The sequence below is a fragment of the Periplaneta americana genome, chromosome 15 (assembly GCF_040183065.1).
Source record: "Periplaneta americana isolate PAMFEO1 chromosome 15, P.americana_PAMFEO1_priV1, whole genome shotgun sequence".
Taxonomy (NCBI): domain Eukaryota; kingdom Metazoa; phylum Arthropoda; class Insecta; order Blattodea; family Blattidae; genus Periplaneta; species Periplaneta americana.
The window spans coordinates 48,886,246-48,892,245 of record NC_091131.1 but is presented as its reverse complement, the minus strand read 5'-3'; positions in this window follow the sequence as shown (position 1 = coordinate 48,892,245).

Genomic DNA, 6,000 nt, shown 5'->3' with positions numbered 1-6,000 from the left:
ATCCTAATGTCGTCTATTATTCTTTTCAACCAGAGACCCAACCAATTCCTTTTTCTCTTTCTAATCAGTTTCAGCATCATTCTTTCTTCACTCACTTTTTCAAACACAATTTTATTTCTTATTCTGTCTGTCCACTTTACACGCACCGTTCTTCTCCACATCCACATTTCAAATGCTTCAATTCGTTTCTCTTCATTTCGTCGTAATGTCCATGTTCTTTCCCCGTACAATGCCACACTCCACACAAAGCACTTCACTAGTCTCTTCCTTAGTTCTTTTTCCAGAGGTCCGCAGAAGATCCTTCTTCTTCTATTAAAAGCTTCCTTTGTTCATGTTTGCAGTTTTCTTGGGAAGGATAGGCCTAAATGCGGTAACATCCCGTTGCTTTCCGCACACCACTATCTCTTTCGCATCTTATTAAATTCCAGGGGGCCCAAGCGTGGAGATGAGGAGAGTGGATTTGACTAATTGGGCCCTCCGGACTTCACCGAAAGTCACGGCAAGGGTTAAATATTAATTCTATCAGGATGTTTGACCCGGTCAGAGACCGAGAAATCTCAATTAGCCTTTGCCCCCGCATCCTGGCAAAAAAAACCGGAGCTGATTTCAGAGCCATGTTCACTCCAGAGCGTCGGTGCATATTCCTTGGACCCGAAACCACCTGTGCAGTTGAACAACAGCCACGCAGCTAATTACTGTTTTCGTCCGGTTTTTTTGCCACTACTGACAAAATGTTCATACGCGGCAGTAGTGGCGGTTGCGAGAGTCGTTAAATAAACCATAATTAAGATACTAGGATTACTTATGCAAATTATTGTATTTAGCAATAACATGAAAATGCAAGAATGTACACAAATTCTCGACAGCAATTCGACGGGCTGTAATGTTTGATACATCTTGGTACAGGGACTCGAGGCTTGTTTGTTCGTCATACAATGCAAGTAAAGAGAATCCGCGCATTCCTAGTGGTGGAGAGCGGTTTGTCGCAGTGTACCTTGGCATTACGCAGGCAGCCGGGCGGCGTGCGACCAGTAATCCCGACGTCTACTTAATTTAGCCTCGCTTTTATGTACTGTAATGCCAAAATTGAATTACGTCACAAAACTAGAGCTGCCCCGTGAACTAATTATCGAGCCGGCAGTGCCAGGCGAGAATCGAAAAAGATCGATATACTGAACTCGTTCTTTGTTCGAGTGCTAGGCTTGTGATCTTCTATTCTATTGAATCACTTTTTTCCTGTCTTACTACCTACATAACCTCAAAACAATTGCCTAATGCGGAATTCAATTAAAATGAATCGTACAGTATTCCTAGCCACTATGTATTTTCTCGACCGTCCTCTTATAAGTGAACAATACTTCCTTCTATGTCCTATATATTCACGAACATGTAAATGTCAAAATGTTAAGTCACTGCTATAAGTTGTAGGTCTGTTGTTTACTGAATATTGAAACATTTGTACGTGAAAATATGACTCGAATGTTATTATTTTCTGAATATGTATGCGTATGACTACCGAATTTCAATTGTATTCTGTTGTATGCTGAATACTTTATCTGTAATTATCAAAATATCGTATTTTATTGCCTCGTAAATAAATTTAAGCATTTTATCAACAGTAATCTCACTAGAGGTTCTGATTTATCTAGAGAAAATCAAAACTCGAATGGGATTTAATTGACTGTTACACAATTAGAAGAAAGTATATAAAGATTAGAAGAAATAAAGTAGGCCTACTCTAATACAATAAAATATTAATTGACTTCCTGAAATTTTATTTCACTAATGTTATCTTCACCGAAACGTTTGAATGGGGCCGCCATTTTCAGTTGATTATCTATGCTGTAACAAATGACGATCGCAAAGCATATTTTACAGTACCGTAAAGAATTTGCAGTTTGAAATATTGGCAAACAAAGAAACGAATGGTAGGGAGATAATAAAAACAGAAGAAAGTTATAAAGATTAGAAGAAAGAAAGTACTCTAATACAATAAAATAGATATTAATTGACTTATTAAAATTTTATTTCACTACTGTTACCTTCACCAAAATGTTTGAACTAAGGCGCCATTTTCAATCTACTATCTATGCAGGAAATAAATGACGATCGCAAAGCATGTTTTATAGTACCGTAAAGATTTTGCAGTTTGAAATGTTGGCAAACAACGAAACAAATGCTACGGTAGTGATAAAAACAAACAAATGCTAGGGAAGCGATAAAATTAAACAAATGCAGAGAAGCGATACAATTGTGCGATTAGCAGCCATGATTGGTTGAAAGACGTCCTTTCGTACCGCTTTATTGGTGAAAAGTAGTGTGACGTAGTAGAAGTGAAATAGTCATCGTAATTTAATTTATAGATCCCTATTCAGTTGTTCATGCTTTAATGAACTCTCGACCACGAGGGTTTCCTCATACGGGGGTAAATTGTTTAATTTATATTTCTGTTTTATGTATATCATAGTTTTTAAATATATCTTGTTATATATATATATATATATATATATATATATATATATAATATAATAAAAAAATATATAATAATGAAATGAGTTATGGGCATGTTTGTAAACTAGAAGATTTTCGTTAACAATTGAGAAACTAACATTTTGACTGTGCTAAACGTCAAAAACAACTTTCTGAAATATTGATCAAAAACACACAGCGCATTGCATGTTGGGATACCTACAACACTGTCTTTTGGCACATAAATGAGTTACCTACAGTTGAGCTACGACAAACATAATTTAGTATGATATTCTCATATGGATGATCCTTTCTTAGATTAAATAAAGTGAAATTAAAAAAATTGGCATTTAGCACGCTTAGAATGTTAGATCTTCAATTATTTATCATATGCCAACTTCTCATTTTCTGCGACAGTTCGGCCACCTATCCGAGAAATATCGAAACTGGCTGCATATGTCCTCCTTTGTCGAGATAAAAAAAGTCGGAGTGTGGCTGTGTCAAGGCCACGGCCGTGGATTTTGCGTCAATATGTCTGGCTCAAATTAACAGATCTAGACGAAATATTTCGTTTGGCATTAAAATTAGCGTGCTAGCACGTCGGAGTTGCGAGATATACTGCCCGAAAATTTTCGCCTACTCCCAAAATGGCCGCCAGTCGCCACTCAAGGACATCCTCGCATCGTAGTCGTACACCCGATCGAACGAGACCACATTGACTTCAAAACTTTGGGTGGACGTCAGAACAATTGAGTTTTTCTACTAGCGTCATCCATATTAAGGCACACATTTTTATATCCCTTCATCGAAGCAGTCTGCCACCAAAGTTCCCATCTAGTCTTTAACATGATATTTCACTGTATTATCGCTGTAGATCACTATATCTTCACATTATAATGGAATGGATCTTTGCTCCCAAGGACTTCAATATTTTCTTCCATATGAACGAATTTTGAACAGATGAACATTTAAACAAAATTCACTTCCTGTAGAAAGAAAATTATGCTTTCATTTCACTAAAGTGAATGCAAAAATTTTGTTTGATTATATTGCAATCTAGATAGTAAATTCTAGTTGTCTTGAAGTTGTGAAGCGACTGCAGTTGTAATTTTATTTTATTATCACAAGATTATACAAACTTTCAACTGCTTCTCCATATATTTACCTTTTAAATTGAGGGATTTATCATATCGAAGCACAAGGTTCCGTATTGTCTCATCGAAATACACGGTTTTCCATTCAAACTTCCCTAATTTCAATTAATAATTCCTAACTAGGTATGCGGATTTATGAAATGAGACTGGTACTAAAAGAAAGAGAAACTCAAAGAAATTGTATTTCGTTTGTTTGAAGTTGATTGTTTTGTCACTACGTTGCGCAACAATCGCAAAAGGAAAAATGGCGACTCCACAGCAACGCGGGCAAACGGTGGTGTGGTATGCGGAGACGAAATCTGTGATTTCAACGGAACGAAATTATAGAGTTGTTGGAAGCACATTGAATTGCCTTGATGCCTAGCGAATGGATTTACTCGGGCTTCTCTGAAACCCCGCTCGAATTTCTTCTACCTTTTCTTCTGTCAGGGAACGCCGAGCTCCACCAGATTGTTTTAGGACACTGTAAGCAAATTATTGAACTAGAGCCTAGTTGATTTTGCAACAGGTGCAACTCCTTCGTACACTCGTCTGTAATTTCGTTGCGTTGAAATCACGGATTTCGTCTCCGCATACCACACCAACCTTTGCCCGCGTTGCTGTTAAGTCGCCATATTTGCTTTTGCGATTTTTGCGATTGTTGCGCAACGTAGTGACAAAACAATCAACTTCAAACAAATGAAATACAAATTCTTTGAGTTTCTCTTTCTTTTAGTACCAGTGTCATTTCATAAATCCACATACTTTGTTAGCAATTATTAATTTAAATCAGGGAGGTTTGAATGGAACACCGTGTACTTCGTCACCAGCGTTTCTACCCAATATTTCATGATGTTCTTCACATCTTCATGCTGCTTGTCGTCATAGACTCACGCCTCCACAAATCCTATATTGTGCCCAGATACCTTAATCTTTTTCCCCACTTTCGATATTTAGCGAAACAAAGATCAGAAATACCGGTAAAATCTAATGAATAGATAGATAATTGCTTACAAGTGACATTTTGCGTAATGGTAGTAATAATGTTGTTATTATATCGCATATGTTAAAGTCTTTCCGTGTGATAGCAGCAAGCACGTAATTACCCCACTAAAAACCACGTCCAAGCTCTCTAATACAGTAATGCAAAACGTGCCACGTTCTGAATCCAGAGTCGGGGTTTAACTCTACAGTCCCTTGGTAAGACAACACACGTTCCCCCCCCCCCCCGCCCTGCATAATTTCTTGCAGTTTTCCTTCGCATAACAAACATAGGCGGAGTCTGTTCTTGTGTTAGGGGTAAGTTTCATATGTAAGGCCTAGGGATGTATTGCTCACTATTAGCCAAACGGCTAGAGTATCGTCTTTTTAGGACATAAGCGAATTCATAACCCGACGAGTGAAGTGGAATTTATGATTGGCGAACTTGGATTAGAATTTCTTTGTGTACTTCAATTTCATTGCTGTCGTTTTACAATCTTCATTATTTAGACCTTTCGTCAAGAAGGAGGAACTTCTACAAAGAAATGAAATCCACGGGAGGCATCCATGTTAAATGCTTGAAGATGGCGCAGACACCAGAATTTTCGTGTATAGCACAGTGAAAGCAAGAATATGGAATAGAGAGTTAGAATTTTTATAATGAAACTTGACTTATTGATGTGTGAAAAAATCCTTCTAGATATTTTCACTTCACTACAGAAAGAAAAAAAAACAGTTTATTATTTTCTTTCAATAGGCCTACTTCATAGTCCTCTCATATTTTTATCAAAACTAAGGTAGGATTTTCTCAAGATTTCAGTTTTCTTGCCATTATTAGGTCATGACTAAAGGTGGAAATTTATACCACAACATGAGGATATAGGTTAGTTGTGCTTAGACTATCGTTACGTCATGAATGACATGAAGCCTGAGGTATGGCCAGGTTACAACTGAAATGTATTTTGTATCGCAGCAATTGAATGGGGATATGTTTCTCGTGCGTACAACGAACACTCTATGCATACCTAACCTTGTAGTCTCTGTGGGTAAATTCCTATCTTTAGTCATGATTAAAATAACCATAGTCTCTTGTGAAACCTTTCTTCAGAAATGGGCTTACCACCTTTCCTTTCCCCATACTCTTTGAGTATGTAGTTTCTCATGTGCTATATTTCATAAGTCCTACAAGACCTCGAGTAGAGAGATCGTGTACTTCAACATCATATCACTAGGATTGCATAAGGTCACTTCATTTGGAGTTATTGTATTGGATCATTACAAGGTAACATATCGATCTTCACGGTTGGTTTGTTGTCGTTGGCAGTACAGTGTTGATATGGATATATAATTAGATTATAACAATTGCTAGATAAAGACAAATCTAACGAAACTTGTTAGAAAAAGAATAAATCTAATT